The 26,508-nt window shown below is 46.4% G+C and overlaps 2 long non-coding RNA genes across 6 annotated transcripts; one reads left to right on the top strand and one right to left on the bottom strand.

Moving 5' to 3' along the window:
- LOC102149761 (uncharacterized) lies at nucleotides 1-25,455 on the top strand. Of its 4 annotated transcripts, XR_011423510.1 has the most exons (7): nucleotides 3-121; nucleotides 5,849-6,822; nucleotides 7,972-8,075; nucleotides 8,533-8,629; nucleotides 9,088-9,353; nucleotides 25,088-25,196; nucleotides 25,278-25,455. It is a non-coding gene; the product is annotated as an uncharacterized lncRNA (long non-coding RNA). The 4 variants fall into 4 exon arrangements; XR_011423511.1 differs by lacking the exon at nucleotides 7,972-8,075; XR_011423509.1 differs by lacking the exons at nucleotides 7,972-8,075; nucleotides 8,533-8,629.
- LOC138916329 (uncharacterized) lies at nucleotides 5,019-25,288 on the bottom strand. Of its 2 annotated transcripts, XR_011423513.1 has the most exons (4): nucleotides 24,751-25,288; nucleotides 6,276-6,423; nucleotides 5,719-5,763; nucleotides 5,019-5,423 (listed from the first exon to the last, which is right to left on the bottom strand). It is a non-coding gene; the product is annotated as an uncharacterized lncRNA (long non-coding RNA). The 2 variants fall into 2 exon arrangements; XR_011423512.1 differs by having other exon boundaries at nucleotides 5,019-5,763; nucleotides 24,751-25,287.
- Nucleotides 25,456-26,508: the final 1,053 nt, after the last annotated feature.

Genomic DNA, 26,508 nt, shown 5'->3' with positions numbered 1-26,508 from the left:
CTGACATCACACCATGGCAACCATTGGATGAAGACCTCGTCTCCAGAGGACTCCTGTTAACACCAGACGTATAATGGGAGTGACACAGTGATCTGCTGGCACTCTTGAAGACATCAGCTTGGTGAGAGCAGAGACCTGAGTTCACTCCAATGTAGAAGGAAATGGGGTCATAAATGAAAAGAGCAAAGAGATGTGGAAGGAGACCTAGATGGCTCCACTGTGAGGGGAGCTGAGAGGCAGAAAGAGGCCCTGGTGCCTGAGGAGAAGCTTGGGGAGCAGCAGAGATTAGATTTGCCTGTTTGACACTGAGTACTTGAAAGGCTGTCATACTGATGAAACTGTCTGTTGAGTTCTACTTTTCCAGAAGGCATGCTGAATTGGTGGCAATCAGAAGGAGGAGGAGAGTGGCTCCATGGGAAGAACTTTCTTCTAGGGCTGTGTGACACGAGAGCAGGCTGGCTTCTGGTAGAGGGGGGCTTCCCGTCTCTCAGCTCAAGAGGCCTGGATGACTGCCTCTGTCCAGGACGCCCAACAGCGGTGTCCACCCCCAGATGAAGAATCAGAATTACCCAGGGGAGCTTCCTACAAACCAGCTTCCCAAACCTCATCCCTGGACACTTGGGTTTAGCGGGTTAAAGGGAGGCCCCAAAATTTGTATTCTCAACAGGCACCCAGGTGACTCTGGTACAGCAGTGGATGCACTGACATTTGGGAGACACTTAGATAAATAATCTAAAACTGGTTCATCTCAAGGTTTTATTTTCTCTAGAGTTTGCCCTACCCTAAGGAGAGGTCAAATATGATAATCCTTTCTCTTTCTTTCCAAGAAAGACAGGGACTTGGTTCTGCAACCTTTATTTGTCTCGATAACATTTCTCTTTGACTTCTATATTTCATCGCTCAAATCCTAGCACCACAAGAGAACACAGAGCACCCTTAGAACTCAGCAGTGCGAGCATTATGGCCACCCAGGGACAGGGGCTGATCCTGGGCCCCAGAGGAATAGTGCTCTCCCTGGAAAGGACTCCTGTCCTCTTCAAAGGGGGCTTGTCATTGTCCCCGGGCATCTGGACATGGAGGGGGTGCGGTGAAAATGTACCATGCTTGGGCTTAGGGGATCAGAGTTTGCATCTTTTGCGGCCTGACCCTGAGCATATTACCATACTTTCCTGAGCCTCGGTTTTCCATCTGTAAACTAACATGTGGCACTAGGTGGTTTTTCAGACACATCTTAATTGATTCTGAAACTATAGCGACTATCATTCACCAGGTACCTACCATGTGCAAGGCACACAGGTGTTCTCTCTCTAATATGTGTGTGTGAATATATATCTATACTTGTATGTATATGCACGTGTGTTTACATACATTTGTGTATATAAGTATATATGCATATATATGTATACACACATGCATATGAGTACACGCACACATGCATACATATGTGTATATACATACACATATGTATGCATGTGTGCATATGTATATTTATTTCTCATCCTTGTAATAGCCCCAAAGTTGTCATTATGCCCATTTTCTGGTACAGAAAGTCAAGCTCTGAGACTGTGGGCATCTTCAGGAGGGTCTCACAGCTGGTAACGATGTGAGGCATAGCTGAGCCAGGATATGAATTCAGGTCTTCCTGGCTTCCCAATCCACTCTTTCTCCTGCATTCTTGTATCTCTGCGATGGATGCTCAGAGGAACTGGCTGGAGCACGGTGTAACCGTCAGTGCTAGCGAATCCCCTGATTTTCTCAGGGGCTCGCTTGCGCAGGTCCTGTAGGGGGCGCTCCACTTGTTGAACCTGCTGCTCAGAGGCTGCCTGGTTAGGTTCACGCCCCAGCTGCTGCTGTCCTATGGCACTGGCACCCTGCAGATTCCGTCTCTTTTTGTGGCTTTGCCTCATCCCCTTTGGATCCTCCCCTGGTTTGTCACTTTCCCAGCCCTCCCATCTGCTTCTCGCTCCTGGCTTGGTGGGACAAGGAGGGCCCGAGGCTCCTGGTTCCCACTTTAAACCAACCCCACCTCGGGGTTGAGCTCCTGTTTCTGAGTCAGCCTGCCCCAGACTCCCTTCCCTGTCAGTGCCCTTGCACAGGTCACAGTCCTCCTTTCACAGTGGGGTCTAACCCCGGCAAGGCCTGGGCCCTTCAGAAAGCTCCTACTCTGCATACCTCTGTCTCGGGGCTCCCAGACACGCTGCTCAGACAGGCACCCTGCACCCCGTCTTTTGCAGCTGGCTTCAGGTTGTCTTTGTCTTCCCCTTGCCCCCAAAAAGACAACCCCTGGACTCCTCCTTTGTGCCTAACTGCGCTTGGGTCACTGACTTTAGTCTCCCTTGGCTTGAAACCTCATGGCCCCAAGATCTCTTACCTGAGTTGGGCCATCCCAGGACCTTCCCCATTTACCTCTTATTGCACCGGGGGTAGGACTTGAGCTGTCTGTCTAAGCCTGTTTGACAATGGCATCCCCCAAGAGAGCCCCTGCATTTTCCACCTGGAACCTCTCCCCACCCTAAACAACTCCAAGTAAACATGGAACCTAAATTGAAGCAGTGGTCTTGCTGTGTAAGCGCAGGTTCAAGACAGTCTCCTACATCTAACTGGCAAAGATCAGCAAGTTTGATTACACACTGGGTGGGTGAAGACGTGGGAAAACGGCCCCTTGTATATAACCGGTGACGTTATAAATTGGTTATACTTACAAGGAGACCAATTTGACAGGATCTCTCAAAATGTTAAATGCATATACCCTTTGACCCAGTTATTCTGCTCATAGATATTCAGCAGCATATTTGTTTTCTCTTGCTCCTGTAACAGATTACCACAAATTTAGTGTTTAAAATAACATTTGGGACTGGCCGGGTGGCACAGCAGTTCAGTGCACATGTTCTGCTTTGGTGGCCTGGGGTTTGCCAGTTCAGATCTTGTGTGCGGACATGGCACCGCTTGACAAGCCATGCTGTCGTGGGCGTTCCACATATAAAGTAGAGGAAGATGGGCACGGATGTTAGCTCAGGGCCAGTCTTCCTCAGCAAAAAGAGAAGGATTGGCAGCAGGTGTTAGCTCAGGGCTAATCTTCCTCAATAAATAAATAAATAAAATAAAATAACATAGATTGATTATCTCCCAGTTCTGTAGCTAAGAAAGTCAGAAGGCCCAGCTGATTTTTCTGCTCCAGGTCCCACCAGGCCGAAATCAAGGTGATGGTGGCTGGGCTCTTATATAGAGTCTCTGGGGGAGAATCCAGTTCCAGACTCACTCAGGTTGTTGGCAGAATTCAGTTCCATGCAAGAGTAGCACCAAGGCCCCTGTTTCCTTGCTGGCTGTGGGCCAGGGCTCATTCTTAGCCTGAGAGGCTACCCACATTCCTTGGCTTTTGGTCCCCTCCATCTCAAAGCCAGCAATGGTGGGTTGAGTCCTTCTCAGGATTCAAATCTCTCTGGCATCCCCTCATCTCTCCTACCTCCAGCTGGAAAAATTCTCTACTTTTAAAGGCTTATGTGACTGTACACCCAGAGAATCCAGGATAATCTCCCTTCCTTAAGGTCCCAAATCGTAATTCCATCTGCAAAGTCCCTTTTGCCACGTAACGTAACATATTCACAAGTTCCAGCAATTAGAACATGGACATCCTGGGGGACCAGTCCGCCTGCCACAGGCTCACTTGTGCAGATGGTGTATCCACAAGAATATTCACTGCAGTGTTCTTTGTAATTGTAAAATAATGGAAACAAGCTAAATGTGATCAGTAGGCGGTGGTTTATAAAATTATGGTTTATGCAATGGGATATACCATGTTGTTCCTAAAAAGAATGGGGCAGCTCTAAATGAATTGACATAAAAAGATCATGTCCTTGTATTTGGTGCAAAAAGGAAGAGTATATTAGCTACTATTTGTCTGAAGAAAGAAAGGATATATGTCTATGTTATATGTGTAATATACTATATATGTGCATGTGTGTATGTAATGTATAAATGCCACACAACATTTTTTGAAAAGATACACAAAAATTATTGATAGTAGTAGCCTCGAGAGAGAGAAGTTGAGAGGAACTGGGAGTCTGGAGGACAGAGCTGTCAGGACTGCAGGGTGAGGGCACTAAGCTGGCGGGAGGCTGCCTGCATTCTAACCTGGCTCTGCCCCTTGCCACCTAAGTGAGTGTGAGAAGGCAATCTCTCAGTGCCTTGATCTCTTTATCTGTTCATCTTTAACCTTAAGCTCTCTGTGTCTCACATCCTCCTCTATAAATGGGAATGATAATAATGGCATCTCCCTCTAGAGTTGTTGGAAGGATTAAATGAATTAATATATGTAAAGGTTTAGAGCAGGGCCCGGCACAAAGTGTTTGCTATCATGACCTGTTCAAAAATAAATCAATGAAATGTAGAGGGTAGGGGGAGACCACATCACATTGCTAAACCCAGCAGCTCCCTTGTGGAACTTCTGGTCCTCCCTGCTGATGCACCATCTCAGGGCAAAGGTCCAGAGAGGGCAGTGACTTGCCTAAGTCACTCTGGGACAGCAGAGTTTAGGCCGTGGTGGGCAGGGCCAAGCAGGCTGTCCTGGCTTTGGCTCTGGCAGCCCGTCCCTGCCCCAGCCGTGACAGGAGTGGGCACCCGAGTGGCGGTAAGCCTTTGCTCTGCTGCTTCTCCTTGAGGAAGGCTTACTTGGGGTTTTAGTAACTGCCATAGCAATTTCTAGGACAGAACATGCCAACCCAGGGTCTCTTTTCTGCTTTTTCCTCATGGATTCCCCTTGAATGACTCTGGATCTCAGGATGCGAGCCTGACCTTGCAGTGGGCCTCTGACCTCACTCTTGTTCTGCAGCTGGGAAATGGGAGAGTTAACACTAAGTAGTTTCACTGAAAGAGCCTGTGTCACTTGGGTTACATACAATTTTCTGAAACTCTGAGAAATGGTCTCAAAGAAATACAAGAACCTTTTTAGAAGCATTGTTACCAAAAGTTCGATCTCTGATCCCGATGCCAATCCAAATAACGAGAACAGAGTCTTGGGTGAAAAAGGGAAGGCTTTACTTTGCCAGGCAGAAGTCAGCTTTTGGGGCACCGGCCCTTGCTTTGCTCCTTGTTAAGAAATGGGTAGGGGTTTTCATTGGGGTTTGGGGGTGGAGGGGCCTTCTTGGTCGGCATTTTCCCCTTGGCCCACGTCTGGGGCTGCTTCCAGTGGAGGAGACACAGGATTTCTCAGATGAGTGTCCTTGCCTCTTTATCTCCATGGTGGAAGGTAGACTGTGACGTCAGGAAGCCGAGGAGTCGGGCCTGGGAAGCTTTGGTGTCTTGATGTTCTCTGGACATTAGTTTCTCTGTAGAGGAACTTCAAGGTCCTGGGATCAGCCGGAACTGTAGTGGGAGCCCAGTGTGACGTCATCTGGACTTTAACAATTTGTAGCTTCTATTTGGCTCTGTAGCTCGGGGCGTCAGAGGTTAAAGAAACAAACATTTACATATGAGTGTCACTAAAGACCCAGGGAACTGTAAATGTGCGCTTTTAGTTTTAACCCATATATGCTGGGTTCACTGTAGGGGAACAAATATCAGGGCTGATATTAACTAAGAGCCAGTAACAGCAGTTATAACTGACAGCCAAGGAAAGTTCTGGGCCACAACTCTTTACGGGGAAAAGTCAGACATTCCCATAATTCCCATAATTAATAAGAAGGGAAAAGGAAATAGGGAAATTCTACTCAGCCACTATACCTGGAGCAGATGCTTCAATCTGGTGATTCTTTCTCAGCAGGAGTTCTGCCGAAGGGAAAGAAGGAAACAATGCGTTGAAATTTTATTCCCCCTCTCTTTCTCTCCTGATTTCTTATTTTCTCTTCTAAAGGTCAAGAATGTTGGCAGAGGCGCCTCAAGAAACACCTGCCTTCCACTCATGAGCTGAAATGTCATTGCTGAAAGCGAGGCAGATGAGTGGAAGTGGAAAGACCTGGGGCTGTGGGCGTCCTCGTGACCAGCCTGGCAAGGCCCACGCCTGCCCCATGGAGACTCTGGGGCAGCCTTTGCAGAAGCAAACACTATCATCAGGTTTGCATGAGTTCTGCTCCCTTGTTTTCTCTGCCTCTCGACTACCCACTTTATTTCAGCCCTGCGGTGAATTATATGTTTGGAGCAGAAGTAGGGGAGAACTCAGCCCCTTAGGAGTCATGAGACTGTAAGAGGATGCATACTGCAGGGTACTTTTTCAGCTGAGAAACAGAAAACATGGTCTGCTTTTTAAATCTTACAAACATACAGGTAAAGTCAACACGTACTTGTTGATGTGGGGCTTTTGTAACCCAGCAACGTGTAGCAGCAATCTGCCAGGATACGCTGAAGCCCCAATCCTGGGGAGCCACGCGCCAGCCAAGCGAAGAGCGGCTCCCTCTCCACGTCTCGACGTTAATTCCTCCTTGGTGACACCTGCTTGGTAGAGTAAGGAAAAGGCCTGGATTTTGCTAATTTTATTGTTTCTTAGTTACTAAACAGAATGAGATGTAGTCTCTGAATAAGGGCCTGCCCCGGCTTTGCAGGAACTACATGTGAAACCCAGGGCCCTGTGCTAAAAAATGTCCAGCTTGTTTCTCATCAAGTCACCTTACCTATCTCAGCACCTGCACAGGCAACGGGACTGCCTGGACATGCCCACCACTGTTAGGTCAGGTGTCCCTGAAAAGCTCCATCAAAACACTTTGAAAGAGTGAACACAGCTTCCAAAACTCACACGCCGTTATGAGCCATGAGAGAAACTGCTTCCGTTTGACTAACGAGCAACGGCCCGTGCTCTTTTTGTTCCCATTGCCAACATTTGCCCCACCTGAGGTAATTCACTGCTATTATCCTGGGGGTTTTCAGTTACCCTCTCTGTGCTGTGTGCTTGATGGAAGGTGGCAGGGGACTGAGTCCAGGGGAGCTCCTGTTGAGATGCAGAGAGTTGAAGTGAGCGGGCAGATGGCCACACAGACTCCCAATCCTCTGGGGTTCACTGGCCAAAAAAAGGTCAAGTCCAGGCTGAGTCACACGCAGAGAGCACTTTTACTTTTGTTCCTACACTTCACGATGTTCATTTTTTGTTAATGAGAGAGAGAGTTTGTGGGAAAGAATACAGACCTGCCATAGTGGTCTTCTGGTCACATTGTTTTGGATCAGACTACCTGTGTTCACATCCCTGCTTGCACGCTTCCTAACGCTGTGATCTTCAGCACTTAATCTACATGAACTCTTTAGACTTCATAGCAACCCAACGAGGCAGGTGCCATAAGCATCCCATTGTACAGATGGAACAACTGAGGCTTGGGGAGGTTAGATGACTTGTCAGGATCACAGTTATAAATGCATGAACAGGATTTGACCCCAGGGGTCTGATTCCAAAATAAATGTAACCAGAATGGATACCGGAATAGTTACAATTACAGATACCCCTGTCCATCTGCTGGGGCTGCCCTGACTAAGGACCACAGACCGGGCAGCTTAAACAAGACATTATCTCATAGTTCTGGAGGCTGGAAGTCCAAGATCGAGGTGTCGGCAGGGCTGGTTCCTCCTGAGGCCTCTCTCCTTGTCATACGGAAGGCTGCCCTCTCAATGTGTCCTCACGTGGACTTTCTTCTGTGGGCGCACATCCCTGGTGTCTCTGTGGGTCCAAATCTCCTCTTCTTATAAGGACACCAGTCAGATTGGATTAGGACTCACCCCAAGGGCCTCTTTTTAACTTAATTACCTCTTTAAAGACCCTGTCCAGGTACAGTCACATTCTGAGGCACTGGGAGTTAGGACTTCAATATAGGAATTTGGGGGTACACAGCTCAGCCCATAACACCTCCATTTCTCAGATGAGGAGATGAGACACAGGGCAGTTAACTTACATGGAAAGTCAGTGGTAGGAGCAACATTTGACCCAGGCAGACCAGTTCCCAGGTCCCACTGTCAACCTCAGCACCACCTATTTTCCTGCCTCTCTTGCTGGGTCAGACCATTCCTTTCCGTCCTCAGGCCATGACATTGGATGTTAGACAATGAGCATGCTGAGACTGAGGAGAGCTAGTAGTGGCTGGCATCAGCACGCTATATGCAAGGCAAGTAAAAAAAGGTACATCAGGAGACAACGTATCTGATCTAAGTTCTTACAATAAGTCTGCAGGAGAAAAGAAGTTTCCAGAAAGCAAGCCCTCTGGGTCACATTCCTCCAAGGGGGTCCATGTATCCAGACTCTAAAACCTGGTGCCTTTAAGAGCTCGGGCCTGGGGGCCTGGTGGCGTAGCAGTTAAGTGCGCACATTCCACTTTGGCAGCCCAGGGTTTGCCAGGTCAGCCCAGGGTTTGCCAGTTCGGATCCCGGGTGCGGACATGGCACCGCTTGGCAAGCCATGCTGTGGTAAGTGTCCCACATATAAAGTAGAGGAAGATGGGCACGGATGCTAGCTCAGGGCCAGTCTTCCTCAAAAAAAAAAAAAGAGCTCAGGCCTGGAGTCAGAGTGGGTTTACATGTGCTTTGGGTAAGTCACTTAAACACTTTGAGCCTCCATTCCTTCAGTGAAGGAGATGCACAAGGCTGAGAGTGAGCGTCACGTGAGACAATGCACGTTCAAGCACGTTGCATGATGCCTGGCACACAGAGGACTGTCAAAACCGTAAGCTATCCTGATGGGGAGCCCGCCTCGCAGGCCCCCTTCCAGTGCAGCAGGAGGAGCTGGAAGAGCGCCAATGCCCAGTCTCTGAGGAAGTGACGTCAGGCTGCAGCTTTGAGTCTTGATCTGAATCACAACCTCCCCAGGAACGAGGAGGCTGGAGAGTGATTCCACCGCTACTTTCAGCCTCCCCTGGGTTGCAGCCAAATATGCTGAGAGGCTTAAAATTCCAAACTGATTTCTTCTCTCAGTGGTTTGCAAAAGCTGTGAGTTTGAAAAGAAACAAACTCAGACTTTGAGAGTGAGAGGGGGTATTGGGCCATGGGAGGTTGGTGGAAGTTTCTCCACAAAGCCTCAGGTGGCACAGGTTGTGTCCAGGCTTTACTGCTGCACTGAGGGGACAGCAAGACTGCCCTAGCCAGAAGCCAAACTAATCTTTGTTTCCTTCCTTGGGATCCCAGGGACTAGAAAAAGCTGCTCTTCCATGGAAGGGAAGGAGGTAGTCCCAGGAAACCTGTCCCTGAGGCCCATGAGGCTGATGGGACCACGCTGTGCCCCGGACTGGACAAGAGGTGTCCAGGGCTCTGGGCATGGCCAGGCGTTCAGGCAATTGCATCTTTGGCCCAGGGAAGGCCCTTCGTCTCATTCCCCAGAGGTACTTCTCCTCACCTAGAAAGCAAGGTGGCATGACCAGCACTGATACGCCTCCCAGTGTTGGAAGGACGAGGTAAGATCAAGTCTGTGCAAAGAGTTCTGAAAACAACCAAAAGGTTCTCCACAGAATCCAAGATGTTCATATGGTCAGGCACCTGGGCCTCCTCCAAGAAAGCAGCCTAGCCATCTGGGCCTCCCCATGTGCCCAGTGCAGGTTATAGAGCCCTAAACAGTTTACACACCTCAAATATTCAGTCAATATCACTGTGATAAGCTCAGGGAAGAGCATCTTCCTTTATTCTCTCCCAAAGGAGATGTGTAAGAAATAATGATATAAGATTATTATAGTCACAAGCTTCCTCAAATTAACAGTTTAGCCAACATTTATTAAGAAGTGACAAGATGTAAGACCATGCGGAGGAATCCAGGATAAAGGTGGCTTTCACTATATTTATTTGTTCATTCTTCCCTTTATTCAGTCAATAAGCATCTATTTAGTACCTACTGTCAAGTGCTATGCCAAGTTCTGGGGTTTTGCATACTATGATATAAAAATACATGCACATGCTAAATGGTTTGATGGGTGAACAAAGTACCAAGGGAGTGTAGGGAAGGGAAAGTTAATCCCGACTTAGGAAATCAGAGAAAGCTTCTTGGGGGAGACACACTTGAGCTGTCTTAACTGATGGCTGAACTTTTAGCACTTAAAGATGGAGAAAAGTTGCTCAGAGGGAGATGTGAATACCAGCAATGAGTCAGGAGGATCCCTGGTGGCTCCACGGAGGCTGAGTGCCTGTCTTCGTGTAGTAGGAGCAAAGACAAGAGCTGGTCCCTGCTCAGAGTTGTCGGTCGGCCCCAGTTCCTCATCCTCTAGCCCCATGACTGGACTCTCCATCTTTCCCAAGATTCAGCTTTGCCTCAGTTCCCACCACAAGCAAGAGGTGAAGAAGGGAATTCTTAACCCCAATCATTACCCCTGCCCTCAGCTCATCATACCCCTGCCATCATCTGGGGGACCTGGGACACAGTGCCCCTCTCTCTGGGGCCTCACTGTGGGCTCCGATCTGATTTTGCATCAATACCAACCTAGGACACTGAGGAGCCCCTTGGCTCCCTGGGCTCCCTCAGCTCATCGCCCAGCTCTCTCCTCGCTCCTGCCCTGGGCCTGCCTGGGCCCACTTCCCTCCTCCCTCTCCCTGTCCCTTTGGGTGTGTCACAGTGGAACAGGTGTAAGACCACTCATGCCTCTCCTTAGAGCTGAATCCTGGGCAGTATCCTGTTAATGAGTATCAGTTTCTTTCCTGCCTTTTGCCAAATGCCCCCACAAGGGGCAGGTAGGGGAAAAGCCCTCTGCTCACCACAGTGCCATGCTGAATTCCTGATCCCGGACTGCAGAACACCTTAAATACAATACTAAGGAGCCATTGAAGGGATCTGGGCTGGGCAGCTGTACTTTCTGAAGGTGACTTTGCAGTCCAGGGCAGATGGATCTGGATCGAGGAAGGAGAGGGCTGGCAGCGGTGAAGTCTGGAGGCCACTGCATTGTCCAAGGGAGACACAGTGAAGATCTGAACTCTGGGAAAGCCAAATAGAATGGAAAGAAATGAAGACATGTGAAAGCAGCAGCCAGGGAGACTCACTAGGAATTGCCCATGGCCTGCGATTGGCAGGTTAGGGTGAGGCAAGAGTTACAGATCATGCTGAGGTTTTGAGGCTGGGTGACTGCAAGGATGTCTGTGCTGTTGATTGAGTAAAGAAAGACAGAGAAGGAGGAATTCTTGAGTGTGAGTTGGAGGAGGTTGCTGAGGAGGCAGGCAGGTTTACCTGGGGATCAGCAGAGTTAGAGCAATTCTCTGCTACAGCTATAGAAGAAGGCCAGCCTGGGCCCTCAGTTCACAGCACGAGCACACGTCAAGGCACAGGCTGGGGAGGGAGGAATGGGGGAGGCCAGAGTCGCAGGTCTTCGGAAGTGGCAATGGAATGTCCTGTCGCTGGCCCAGCAGGCCCTTCCCTCTGCCCACCACCCATGGGAGAAACTCACAAGAAAGTCCCGGTGTCAGTAAAGGGTGCTCCAACGGGCTGTGTTCTCAGACTAAAGTCATCACAGATACTTGTCCTGTGTGTAGGCAAATTCAGCACTCTGGGATTTTCCTCTGTACTCCAGTGTGAAACTACAACTTTAGAGAATGAAATCTCTTTCAGGGAGACTCTTTGGAAAAATAATGAATTATCACATGGGTTTTTCCACATGGCATGAAGACCAAAACTCATCAGCAAATCCTAAAGGGAGACAGGTTAGAGGCAGATAAAATACTGAGTTTGGCCAAAAGTGGATTAGACATGATAGGAGTTCCTATTTCTTTCCAGTGGCTTGTTATTACCCACAGCATTTGTCTCCACCCACCTCAGATAACAATGTGGATCATCTTAACTTCCTGCTCCCTGGTGTGAGTAGATTGCCTGAGGGAGATCGAAGGAGCGCGCTTGCTTTTCTGTCTTAAACACAGACAGACAGGGAAAGGCTCAGGGCAGAACCGAAGTTAGAGGAGGCGGAACTTTCTCCCCACTCCTCTGGAAACAGCTGCTCCTGCCTGGCCCTCAGGACTGCTCGCTTTCATCAGTTGCCAGCCCCTGGGCAGTCTGCCCTATGGCCCCAGTTTCCTTGGTGTGGCCTCTGTCCTCCTTGTGTTCCCACCATGGTCCATACCCGTTGTACTAGTCAGCTAGGGCTGCCGGAACAAAGCACCACAGACTGGGTGGCTTAGACAGCAAAAATCGATTGTCTCACAATTCTGGAGGACAGAAGTCCCAGACCAAGGTGTCAACAGTTTGGCTTCTCCTGGGGGCTGTGAGGGAAGGAGCTGTCCTGGCCTCTCTCCCAGCTTCTGGTGGTTTGCTGGCAATCTTTGGTGCTCCTTGGCTTATGGAAGCATCACTCCAACCTCTGCTTCATATTCACATGGGGTTCTCCCTGCGTGCATGCCTGTGTTCAATTTTCTCCTTTTTGGAAGGACACCAGTCACTTTGGATTGGGGGCCCATTCCACTCCAGTATGATCTCATCTTAACAAATTAGATCTACAATGACCCTATTTCCAATTAAGGTCACATTCTGAGGTACTGCAGGTTAGGACTGGAACATATGAATTTGGGGGGGGACACAATTCAACCCATAACATCCTTCCTCCCTTTCTTTCCAAACCTTTTCACTAAGCCCTCATTCCCAGCAGGAAAAAACGGCTGCTCGCAGCCACAGTGCTCCCCTCCCAGGATTTGCACCATAAAGGAGGATCAGAACCTTCTGCTACTAGAGGAAGCTTTCAGTTGCAAACTTGGGCACCTGTTGGGCTTATGTGAGCTTCGAGGCATGCACCAGGTCGCTGCATACTGTCCTTGTGGGCCCACTGTGCTCAGACCCAACATTCCTCCCTGCTCTGGAGCCTGTAGAGCAGCAGCCCATGACAGTAAATGGTTTTTGTGTTCAGGATGCTTTTCCCTGAGAGAATTGTCATCAGTCCTGGTTCAGATGTTTGCTTGTCTGTGATGAAGATCAAAGATGCCCCAGAGAGAAGCCCAAGGCGTCCTGGCCTATGTACCGATCTATATCATCCTCCAGGAAGTATAGGACGTCCTGACCTGATCCGACCTGATTCGTATCCAAAGTTATAGGACCACCGGATAACCAGACCCGACCTGCACTGATACCATTTTAATGACTTTTTTTCATGATCTTTCCTTTGTCTTGTAAAGAGATAACTCACACACCTATGCCTTAAATTTAGCCCTACCCTCAAGCCATTGCAGCTCTTCACTGCCCATGGGTCCTGTCCCTATTGTGGGGACTGGAATTGGCAGCCCCAACATATGTCTCTTTGGCATGAGGATTATTTTGAGCTAGTTACTTTTAAAAACAGCAGACAGAAAAAAAACTCTGAAAAGTAGAATTTACTTACCCTTTGTTAAGAGACATTTACATTTGTAAAGGAAATCTCCGTCTGTAAAGGTGTCTCCCTCTCTGTACCAGGAAGAAGGGGGGATGACCTTATCTCTAGAAACTCTCATCAGTGTAGAAGGCAAGGACTCAAGTCTGCATGACAACCTTACTCTTGTTTACTGTGATTTTTTGGTAACCTCCCATGATTGATTCCCCCCACCTCCAGCACCCTCCTTTGTCTTTACCATAGGGTGGTATTTAAGGTGGTGGCTTCCACCATTTTGGTGAGTTGCTCAGTTTGCCTGAGCCTTTCCCATATATACATGTTATAAAGCTTTGTTTAATTTTCTCCTGTTATTCTGTCTCACGTGAATTTAATTTGTTGTCTGGCCAGAAGGACCCAGAGTGGGTAAAGGAAATGTCTTCCTCCCCTACACCGTGTTGCAGCTCTTCACTGCCTATGGGTCCTGTCCCCATGCTAGTCTCTGAATAAAGGAGCACTACTACCAGAACTTGAGAGTCCAAGAAATCTTTCTTTTGACTCTTCAGCTTGCCAAGTCCACATCAGTCTATCCACTTACAATACCCTTTTGAATAAATATTACTCAAAGAACACATGGAGCCTTGGTCAGTGTAAAAGAACAAATATTCTGTTCCTGGAACTCTCTGCTAATCAGATTGTTTTCCCTTGTTCTTCTAAATTGCCTTCCTGTTTGGCACCCTTCTCAGATCCCTCATCCACGAGGTTTTGGGAGGGTCCTCATGCTTTAGGGCAAGGAACTTGTGTCTAGCAGCAACTGTTGTCTCATCCACAACCTTATGTGTGTGTGTGTGTGTGTGTGTGTGATGTCTGCAGCCACGGGACCAACCCCCAGGTTGGCCCACCCCAGAGGGCTTGCCACCTGGACCCTGCTGGAAGTTTCTAAACAGGGCAAGACCAGTTTGCTGAGCCTCCCCCCCCCCCTCACCAAAGGGAGCTTGGATTATCTTTAGGGGGACAGGAATTGGGGTGACATCAGGGTAGGGAGGGGAGAGCTGGGGACTTATCTTGAGGCACATTTGCAGGGTAAACACAGTGATTGTGCTTGAAGAATGTTCTTATTTAGATGGCAGGTGATTACAAAAGAGTCCAAGCCCTCAAGAGCTCTGGCAGAGCTGCAGACCCCCTCAAGAGAGGGGCCTGTTCCCAGGCTCCAAGGCTGCTGTGAAAGCCACAACCCCTAGAGTCTCGCCTGTCTCCCAGGTCAGGCTGATCAACTGCACCCTCCTCCCACCTTCCTCTCCACCCCCTCCCTAATTGGCATGCTGCACCTGGGCCCAAGGAGCTCCCTGGACTCCAGCTGAAGGAATTCCTCCAGGAGTCACCTTCCTTCTTCCTGAGAAGAAATACCTTCTATATCTTTACCCCTAGGTTCCCAAACTGCTTGACTCTTGGACCTTAATCTCTTGGTCTGGTTTTGCCCAGTTTAGATTTGTTAATCAGCCTCTTATTTCTGCTGAGCAGGAACCCCACGGGACATGGCCTGCAAGCACTGTACTCTACAAGCAAGGGCCAGGAAGCACAAGCTGGCCCATCTAAAGCCAGATGCTGCCTGATGTGGGCTTGACGAGCCAAGGAGTCAAAAGAAAGATTTCTTGGACTCTCAAGGTCTGGTAGTAGTGTTCCTTTATTCAGAGAATAGCATGGAGTAGCATGGGGACAGGAACCATGGGCAGTAAGAGCTGCAATGTGTTGAGGGTTAGAGCTAAATTTATAAGCATAAGTGTGTGAGTTATTTCTTTACAAGACAAAGGAAAGATCATGGAAAAAAATCGTTAAAATGGTATCAGTGCAGGTGGGGTCTGGTTATTGGGTGGTCCTTTAACTTTGGATATGAATCAGGACAGATCAGGTCAGGACATCCTATACTTCCCAGAGGATGATATAGATTGGTATGCAGGGCAGGACACCTTGGACTTCTCTCCTTGGGGCAGCCTTGATCCTCATCACTGCCTCCTCTTCACTCTCTGAGACGTGGACTCCAGCCATGCCAGTTTTCTCAAGTGTAAAATAGGGATCAGAATGGTGTCCACTGCACAGGATACTGGGATGATGAAATGGGACAATCCATGTGAAGTACCTGGCGTAGAGCCTGCCATGTCTCTGAATCTCCATCACTGTTAATGTCACCACCACTGTCCATATGGCTCACACTCAACACGGCAGTACCAGAGCCTTAGGGAATGATGACTTCCAAGAACCTGCAATTCTGATGGGGACTGACTTCCTTGGGGTTCCCTGCAAAGAAGATCCTGAGACAAGTGCCTGGATGAGGCAGTTTATTGAGGAGTTGACCCCAGAGCAGGACTGAGGAAGCAGGAGGGAGATGGAGAAGGGTGGGCTGTCAAGGCTTGGTTGTGCCCCTCCCTCTGAGAAGAGTGCAGACTGCCTACTGGAGCAGTGGCACTGAAGCAGGGTGGCTGGGGCACTTAGCCACCCACCCAGTTCATCATTGGCAGTTGCTCCTTGGGGCTTTGAATCCCTTGGACTTCTCAGGTGTCAGACTCAAGCCATCAGTAAAGGTCCTGGGTAGAAAGTGGAAGCACACAGGTCTGTGGTGCTAATTGCTTGAAGTGAGTCTGAGCTCACTGCAGCAAAACTCAGAGGTGGGCCAGGCAATGTGGCGGGACTCCAGGGGCTTCTGCTGCAGGACGTGAGCCCAGAAAACGAGGGACTATACCCATAGCAGCTGTGTATGGATGTGTGTGTGTGTTTTTTTTCATTTTTATTGAGATTATGATAGTTTACAACCTTGTGAAATTTCAGTTGTACATTATTGTTTATCAATCGTGTTATAGGTACACCACTTCACACTTTGTGCCCATCCCCACCCCACCCCCTTTCCCCTGGTAGCCACTAAGCTATTCTCTTTGTCTACATGTTTAACTTCCATCTATGAGTGGAGTCATACAGAGATTGTCTTTCTCTATTTGGCTTATTTCACTTAACATAATACCCTCAAGGTCCATCCATGTTGTTGTGAATGGGACGATTTTATTCTTTTTTATGGCTAAGTAGTATTCCATTGTATATATATACCATGTCTTCTTTATCCAATCATTGGTTGCTGGACACTTAGGTTGCTTCCACATCTTGGCTATTGTGAATAATGCTGCAATGAACACAGGGGTGCATGGGCCTTGTGGAATTGCTGATTTCAAGTTCTTTGGATAGATACCCAGTATTGGGATGGCTGGATCATGTGGTATTTCTATTTTTATTTTTTTGAGAAATCTCCATACTGTTTTCCATAGTGGCTGCACCAGTTTGCATTCCCACCAGCAGTGTATGAGGGTTCCTTTTTCTCCACAACATCTCCAACATTTGCTACTTTTTTTTTTTTTTTTTTTTGGTTATTTTTGCCATTCTAATGGGTGTAAGGTGATATCTAGTGTAATTTTGATTTGCATTTCCCTGATGATCAGTGATGATGAACATCTTTTCATGTGCCTATTGGCCATCTGTATATCTTCTTTGGAGAAATGTCTGTTCATGTCTCCAGCCCATTTTTTGATCGGGTTTTTTGATTTTTTGTTGTTGAGTTATGTGAGTTCTTTATATATTATGGAGATTAACCCTTTGTCAGATATATGACTTGCAAATATTTTTTCCCAATTAGTGGGTTGTTTTTTTGTTTCAATCCTATTGTCCCTTGCCTTGAAGAAGCTCTTTGGTCTGATGAAGTCCCATTTGTTTATTCTTTCTATTGTTTCCCTTGTCTGAGAAGACATGGTGTCTGGAAAGATCCTTTTAAGACTGATGTCAAAGAGTGTACTGCCTATATTCTCTTCTAGAAGACTTATTGTTTCAGGTCTAATCTTTAGGTCTTTGATCCATTTTGAGTTTCTTTTTGTGAATGGTGAAAAAGAATGGTCAATTTTCATTCTTTTTACATGTGGCTTTCCAATTTTCCCCGCACCATTTGTTGAAAAGTCTTCCTTTTTTCCATTGTATGCCCTCAGCTCCTTTGTCAAAGATTAGCTGTCCATAGATGTGTGGTTTTATTTCTGGGCTTTCAATTCTATTCCATTGATCTGTGCACCTGTTTTTGTCCCAGTACCATGCTGTTTTGATTACTGTAGCTTTGTAGTATGTTTTGAAGTCAGGGATTATGATGCCTCCAACTTTGTTCTTTTTTCTCAGGATTGCTTTAGCAATTCGGGGTCTTTTGTTGCCCCATATGAATTTTAGGATTCTTTGTTCTATTTCTGTAAAGAATGTCATTGGGATTCTGATTGGGATTGCGTTGAATCTGTAGATTGCTTTAGGTAGTACGGACATTTTAACTATGTTTATTCTTCCAATCTATGTGCATGGAACGTCTTTCCATCTCTTTATGTTGTCATCAATTTCTTTCAGGAAAGTCTTGTAGTTTTCATTGTATAGGTCTTTCACTTCCTTAGTTAAATTCACCCCAAGGTATTTTATGCTTTTTGTTGCAATTGTGAATGGTATTGTGTTCTTAAGTTCTTTTTCTGTTAGTTCGTTATTAGAGTATAGAAATGCTACTGAGTTTTGTAAGATGATTTTATACCCTGCAACTTTGCTGTAGTTGTTGGTTATTTCTAAAAGTTTTCCAATGGATTCTTTGGGGTTTTCTATATATAAGATCATGTCTGCTGCAAACAGTGAGAGTTTCACTTCTTCATTCCTTATTTGGATTCCTTTCATTCCTTTCTCCTGCCTAATTGCTCTGGCCAAAACTTCCAGTACTATGTTGAATAAGAGTGGTGATAGGGGCCAGCCCAGTGGCGCAGCAGTTAAGTTCACACATTCTGCTTCTCAGAGGCCCGGAGTTCGCCAGTTCGGATCCCGGGTGCAGACATGGCACCGCTTGCCAAAAGCCATGCTGTGGTAGGTGTCCCACATATAAAGTAGAGGAAGATGGTCACGGATGTTAGCTCAGGGCTGGTCTTCCTCAGCAAAAAGAGAAGGATTGGCAGCAGTTAGCTCAGGGCTAGTCTTTCTAAAAAAAAAAAAAAGAGTGGTGATAGAGGGCATCCTTGTCTCATTCCTGTTTTCAGGGGGATGGCACTCAGTTTTTGCTATTGAGTATGATGTTGGCTGTGGGTTTGTCATATATGGCCTTTATTATGTTGAGGTAATTTCCTTCTATCCCCATTTTGTTAAGAGTTTTTATCATAAATGGCTGTTTGATCTTGTCAAATGTTTTCTCTGCATCTATTGAGATGATCATGTGGTTTTTATTCCTCAATTTGTTTATGTGGTGTATCACGTTGATTGGTTTGCAGAGGTTGAACCATCCCTGTGTCCCTGGTATGAATCCCACTTGATCATGATGTATGATCCTTTTGATGTATTGCTGAATAAGTCAGGTTGCCAAAATTTTGTTGAGAATTTTTGTATCTATGCTCATCAGTGATATTGGCCTGTACTCCTTTTTTGTGCTGTGCTTGTCAGGCTTTGGTATCAGAGTGATGTTAGCCTCGTAGAATGTGTTAGGAAATGTTCCATCCTCCCTAACTTTTTGGAATAGCTTGAGAATGATAGGTATTAAATCCTGAAAGTTTGGCAGAAATCCCCAGGAAAGCCATCTGGTCCTGGGGTTTAATTCTTTGGGACACTTTTGATTGCTGTTTCAATCTCTTTCCTTGTGATTGTTCAGATTGTCTGTTTCTTCCTGACTCAGCTTTGGGAGGTTGAGTGTAAGAATTTATCCATTTCCTCTAGGTTATCCATTTTGTTGGCATATAGTTTTTCACAGTATTCTCTTATAATTGTGTGTGAGTTTTCACTTTTTTATTTTAGATTATTTCCCTAATTTTGTTTTACAAAAGTAATACATGCTCATGGTAAAATTCAATTAATTTCTACGGTTGTCAAATGAAAAGTAAACAAGACACCTCTTTCACCCAAACCTTTATTCCCACTATCTAGAAGTAACTTCATTTTATAGTTTCTCGTGTTTCTTTCTCACCTCTATGCACATATAAACACAAATACCTACTTCTACCCATGTTTCTTTTACTCAACTGAATTCCAACCATATATACAGCTTTTTTCACAAATTAGCATCTCCCGGAGATTGTTCCACATCAGCACATATAAATCTAGCTCATTCTTTTTGAATAACAACAGTTGAATAATAATGCATTGTGTGGTTACACCAGAAGGTACATAACTGTCTCCTATTAATGGACATTTCAGTTGTTTCCAGATCTTGCTATTATAAACAATGCTGCAAGGACCATTCTTATGCATATGTTTTGCATGCTTCCTCAAATATATTCGCAGAGTAAAATCTTTGAAATTGTTTCGTGAATTCTATGTTTATTTAAAATTTCGACAGATTGCTAAATTGTTCTCCAAACACATTTCATCAATTCACATTCCCACCAACAGGGTGCAAGGGTGTGGGTTTCCTCACCCCCTGCCATGCTGAGAATTAGCCAATGTTTTCATCTTTGCCAATTTGTGGTGTAAAGACAGTTACATCCGATTGCTTCAATTCTTTAGTAGTAAGGATGGACATCTTTCCATGTAACAATGGACCACTGGCATTTTTTTAAATAAACAGCCTTTGTCTATGTTTCCATGGGATTGTTCCTATTTTTCCTATTGATTCAGAAGAGTTCTTTGTGGGCCAATAGGGTTTTAATGACTAAATCATCAGTGTGATGTCTTTTTTGGATTCCTTATATCAGGTTTTCTCCGACCTGGCTTATTATCTGAATCACCTGGGAAGTTTAACGAAGCACGCTTTCCTGGACTCCATGCAGAATTCCTGATCCAGTGTGTCTGGTGTGGGGCCTAAATATTTGCATGCATTTTTTTTAAGCTCTCCAGGTGATGCTGATGATCAGATTACTCAGTATCTGGTTTACAGACTGCATAATTGACCACGTGCAAGGTTCCCCTTCTGGAACACAGGTTCCCATCTCCTTAAGACAAGTGATTACGGCCTTCAGATTTCAAGTTCATAGTTCTGTCTGTGGTGGCCCTTCCCAGATGTATTCTCCCAAAGCCTTCCAGGACAAAGAGAACAGAGTCTGAACTTGGGCTAGGCTGAGCACAGCCAACTCTGACTCACACTAGACCTGAATTCCTTCAGGAGAGCACTGCTCAAGGCCAGGGGCTACAGCAGGCAAGCAGGCACCCCAGCTCCCAGTGCTTCCTCGCATCTCCCTGCCAGGCTGCTCTGGCACTGACCCCTGCCTGCCCCACGCCCATTCCCTCCCAAAAGGGAAATAACCATTGCTTGCTTAGGGTAAATTAGCATGTGGTCCATGATGCGGGCTTGGCGAGCCGAGGAGTCAAAAAAAAGATTTCTTGGATTCTCAAGGTCTGGCAATAGTGTTCTTTGATTCAGAGAATAGCATGGAGTAGCTTGGGGACAGGACCCATGGGCAGTGAACAGTTGCAATGGGTTGAGGGTAGGGCTAAATTTATAAGGCATAGGTATGTGAGTTATTTCTTTACAAGACAAAGGAAAGTTCATGTAAAAAAGTCATTAAAATGGTATCAGTGCAGGTGGGGTCTGGTTATCGGATGGCCCTATAACTTTGGATACGAATCAGATCAGATCAGGTCAGGACGTCCTATACTTCCTGGAGGAGGATGTAGGCCAGGATGCCTGGGGCTTTTCTCCCTGGGGCAGCCTTGATCCTCATCAGTTCACCTTTTTTGTTTGGTTAGCTGGTTTCCTTAAGGTTCCGGTTGCTTGGCCTCATCCTCAGTGGTGCAAGGGTGACTCCTTCTCCTTGGCTTGATTGGCATGAGCTTCTTCCCATCCCCCCACCTGGAGCCAAGTTCAGCTCTCCAAAATAAGGCCAAGTATTCTGGGGGTTGGGAGCAAAGCTTGTTTCCCTCAATGAAGCAAAGAATCTTTCTTCTTGATTTTATGTCATTGTCCTCTTTTTTTGCATCCCTCTCGTGTGGGTGTGAGTTGCAAAAATTGACTAAATTCAGCTGTTTGTAACTCAGCCTTCATTTTCTCATGGAGACCCTGTCAGGATAGAAGTTAACTGCCAGCATAGTCTCTCACAAAGTCCATTTTACCCGTGGGGTGGATGGATGTCAGTTCCAAGGTGCCACGTGAGTAGGGCACCAGTATCCTCCCTCTCTCTCCTGGCTCTTGCATCAGCGGAGCCTGGCAGGTGCTGCCCACCTGGCTCCACACAGCATGACCTGGACAGGGAGGGTAGTTCCCAGAAGTGGTCGGAAAGTCAGAGGAGAGGTGCTCCCATCCTAAAAAACTATTCAGAGCATTGTTTATAATTAGACAAATTCGAATTTTACAAGTTGGGAGCTTGATATCGCACAATCATTCTGCTTCACAGTCCAAGTAATACCAAGCAAGTTCAGCTTATTTCATGCAAAGGAACAGGAAGAAAATAGATCAAGTTTAAGTGCATAAATAAAACTGATTTGTAGATTGTAAAATCTACTTTTTAAAAACTCTGGCATTAAAACAAATTTACGACTGGCCATAACCCACAGAATCTGTTTCTTACTTTCCCTCGAAAGGGTTTGATTTAAACACACTTCTAATCAAACCCTTCCAAATTCTAAATTATAACACTCCAACTTACCAAGATCCTCTCAGTCCCCCATTGTTACATTTTCCCTAAAGCTGTGAAGGGCAGGCTTGACTGCTAACACCCGCCTCCCAACCCCAGATAGCCTGAAGGTAACTTCCTTGACTTCTCTGGGTTTTGCCACTTGCACTAATCTTCACAGATTGTCCCTTCAGGAGAAGTTCAGGGGTGGTTGTTGGTAGTGTCCTTTCTCTTTGTTTTAAGTAACTTTGGATGAGGGGTGCCAAAAAGGTAGTCCTGCCTCTAAGATGGTGTAGGCAAAGATGGGAACAAGATTCTGAACACCAACCTCAAGGTAGATCCTTGCAGCCCTACGTGCGCAGTTAGCCACTTACTTGCTTAGACACCGTCTGCATGGATGAAGATTTATCCTCCTCCTCTCTGACATTCCGTATCCCTGCCCCAGCTTAATTTTTCTCCCTTGCTCATATCATCCTGCAGGATTCTAAATATTTTACTTATAGCCTCATGATGGCAGGCATTTTTAGTCTGTTTTACTTACCACTATCTTACAGCACCTACAACAGTTGCCGGCGCATTTTACATACTCAGCAAATATTTGTTGGATGAATGAATGTCAAGACCATTGCTCAAGCTCTGTGTTTGTTGTACATCAAATGTTTCTGTAGATGTACTCCTTTGCTTACAAATTTCCTTCTTCATCATCACTTCTTGCAGCCCACTCTTTCCTTCTGGGTTGTTCCTTACTCTAGAAACATTTATTTAGTCATTCTTTCAGTGAGGTTCTGTTAACAGAAAATTATTTTAATCCTTGTTTGTCTGAAAATAGCTTTGTTTTCTCCTGATTCTAGAATAATGTTTATACAGTAGTTCCCCCTTATCTGGGGAGGATACCGTTCCAAGACGCCAGGTCGATTTCCGACACCATGAATATCACTGAGCCCTAGACGTACTATGTTTTTTCCTATACAGGACAGCAGGAGCACCCTGGATGAAGGGATGCCTCACGTCCTGGGCGGGATAGAGCAGGAAGGCGCAAGGTTTCATCACGCTGCTCAGAACAGCCTGCGATTTAAAACTTGTGAACTGTTTGTTCCTGGAACTTCCTATTTAATGTTTTCAGACCTGGGTTGACCTCAGGTAACTGAAATCTTGGAAAGCGAAACCATGGATGAGGCAGGATGACTGCATTGACTAGATTAGGGTATGGGTTATTTTCTCTTAGTATTTTGAAATGAAATTCCAATATATTCTATCTTCTGTTGTTGCTATTGAGAATTATACTGTCGGGGCTGGCCGGTGGTGCAGTGGTTAAGTTCGCACATTCCACTTTGGCGGCCTGGGGTTGGCCGGTTCGGATCTCAGGTGCAGACATGGCACCGCTTGGCAAGGCATGCTGTGGTAGGCATCCCATGTATAAAGTAGAGGAAGATGGGCACCGATGTTAGCTCAGTGCCAGTCTTCCTCAGCAAAAAGAGGAGGATTGGCAGCAGATGTTAGCTCAAGGCTAATCTTCCTCAAAAAACCAAAAAAAGAATTATACTGTCAATCTGATAGTATTTAGTCTTTATATTGCCTTTTCCTCTGTGGTTGTTTTAAAGATCTTTATGTTGGGCATTCTGTAGATTCACTGCGATGAGTCAACACATGGCTTTACTTTTCTTGATCTTGCTTAGGACTCATTGCTCTTCATGAATCTGAAGATGTGTGTCTTAAATCAATTCTGGGAAATTCTCAGCCATTTTCCTTCAGATGTCAATCTTCCTCTATTCTCTCTTGGAACTCCTATTAAATGCAGTTGGTTCTCATCTTTCGAGGTAGCTCTGTCCTATAAAGTCACTGCAAACACTGGATTAGCAAACATGGAACCAGTGCTCCCAGGGAAAATACAGGGTTAGGTTCCTGGGAGCCTCTGGTCACAACATTTTCATCAGCTGATCAATATACAACTTTGTTCTATGTGTGTGTGTGTTGAAGGATACTGACTAAATATTATTGTCGATTCACAAACATGGAATTCACAGCCAACAGTTCTATAACCCATGCGTGAATGAAGCTTATCTGAGACACTCATATTCTCCGGAAAGTACGTCACAGGCTTCTCACACTTAGGACACTGGACAGCACTTCAGCACTACATTTGGGGGGCATTTTAAACAGTGAAATCAACAACACAAAGAACTTAAATGTGAAAAACATAGCACTAAAGAGACTGTAAAAAGGACACGTATACAATATGAAAGCTGAAACTGGAAAGCAGAATGTTGCCTTGTTCAACCTCAGCTGGGAACATGCACATAGGACAACTCACATTTTTTTAATCACTCTGAGCATGTCCACAAATGACCATGACAGAGCCCTAAGTATTGACTTTGGGGTTACAAAGAAATTTTGCAGTCAGGGAAATTAGCAAATATGGAATCTACAAATAACAAAGATCACCTGGAGATGTTTGGTTTTGCCTCTGGGGATGCCCCTTACCTTCTTGAAAGCTTAATTATGCATTTCAAAAAACAATTGTAATCTTTAGATCATCATTTTTAGGTGTTCTATAAGCAGGAAAGCTCTCAGGTTATCTCGTCTAGCACATGGCCAGAAAAGAAAGTCCTTGCTCTCACACGTGAGTAAGGAACAAATGAAATGGTAATGTCTAGGTTGGGGCATCTTGGTTTCACTGTATATATTTCTGAACAATAACACAGGAAAGTGTCTTGCAAGTCAAGTGGGCCCACCAGTAAAATGCTTGCAGATGTCTGGCCATCCACCTCTACAGATTACACTGTTCATTTAATCATGTATGGATTTCAACAAACATTTACCGAGCACCCACTGCATGTCAGGCACTGAGCTCATAACTAGGAAAGAAAGGATAAAAGGAAATGCTCTGTACCCTCAGGTCCTCACAACCTCCCTGTGAGTATATCATGGAGACAAAGGGAACAAAACCATTAGGGGAACACATGGCATGAGTGACTTACCCTGGGAAGTTGGGGGAAGCTCTGCAGTATTGGAACTTGGTGTGGCAAGCTTGGCGTTCAGCACCTATTTTGTGCCAGGCACTCCACCAGCCTGGGGATAGGTCATCAAATCAGGCAGGTGTGTCTCTGCCTGGAAGATGCTTCTGTCTAGTAGGGGACCAACAGGCATGATACACTTATGAAATGCTGGGTCGGACATATCTTCAGATCTCTCAATTCCAACACCTCCTGGACCTTCTGGGGGCTGACCAATCACGTGCCCTGGGAATGTGAGCTCTCTCCTTGGCTGCCAACCAGCTACGTGCTCTGAGTTAATGTCTTCTCTTGTCACTTCCAGACTTGAGTTACAAACGCCACCACAGCGGTCTTAACATCTGGCTTCCAAGGGGTCAAACAATGCAGCCCAAAGTATGAAAGAACTCTGAACAGTGCAGGGAGAGTAGGAGGTAAGACACGTGCCCTCTCCTTCCCATGACTGCCCTCAGGCAGCCATCTCCATGTAATCTGTCCTGCGTACTGTGCCACAGGCCAAATGGGACCTCCTGCTGGGCAGCCAGCTGTCTTCTTGAAACTCCTCCTGAAGCTGCAGCCAGCAGAGCAGCACATCTCTGCGTGTGAGGACACCTCCCTCTCCACCTCCCTTTCCTTCTCTCTCACTCTCACTGCCTCGAATTTGTACCTCCCGAATAAAACATCGGCACTAAATCTTTGCCTCATTCTGTTTTCTAGGGAACCACAGCTAAGACAATAATTAAAACTTGTGCTAGGTTCTTTGAAAGAAATAAGAGGAAAGGCCTGCCCTGACTACTGCCTTCTCCAAGGAGGTGACATTTAGACGGAGTCTTTTTTTTGGTGGGGGGAAGCTTAGCCCTAAGCTAACATCTGCTGCCAATCCTCCTCTTTTTGCTGAGGAAGACTTCCCCTGAGCTAACATCCGTGCCCATCTTCCTCAACTTTGTATGTGGAATGCCTGCCACAGCATGGCCTGCCAAGTGGTGCCATGTCTGCAGCCAGGATCCAAACCGGCAAACCCCGGGCCTACAAAGCGGAACATGCACGCTTAACTGCTGCGCCACTGGGCCGGCCCCTGGGGTCTCTTTTATAAGGGTACTAATCCCATTCACGAGGACCTAATCACCTCCCAGGAGTCCCACTTCCTAAAACCATCACATTGGGCATTAGATTTTCAGCATATAAATTGAGGGAGGACACAGACATTCAGTCCACAGCAATAACAAACTCTCTTGTGGGCCTCATCATACCTGAATAGTGATAAAACCTACATTTTAAAACAAAGGGAGAGATCCCTCCTGACACCAGGAGCACTAAGATCAAAGGACCTAGTGGGCTCCATAAATTAGCAAGTGGTGTGGCTGGAGCAGAGAGAGGAGGGCTCACGGGCCTGTCCCTGGGGCACTGGCGAGGGCCAGGGCAAGAAGAGAGCACAAGGGCCTCATGCCCTTTTGTTATCTTTCTGCATCAACTTTACCACCCACCACCACTCCCCAGATACTCGGCAACTTTGTGCTTTCCAGAGCCCTTCAATACGGCACCTCACTGCCGTGGTCCCAGCCTGGTCTGCCAGAATCACACCCTGCTAAGGATCTTCCTACTCTTTCCCTGAACCCACTCCTCTCCTCTCCCTCCATAAAAGTTCTATGAGTTTTTTCCCACCTCTTGATCGCTTATTTCTAGGGTAAACTCATCCACGCTAACTTATTTGAGGATACACCTGGGTTACTACAACATCCCTACTCC

Source organism: Equus caballus, chromosome 1, assembly GCF_041296265.1.
Source record: "Equus caballus isolate H_3958 breed thoroughbred chromosome 1, TB-T2T, whole genome shotgun sequence".
Lineage (NCBI taxonomy): Eukaryota > Metazoa > Chordata > Mammalia > Perissodactyla > Equidae > Equus > Equus caballus.
This window is presented reverse-complemented; position numbering and strand designations above follow the sequence as displayed.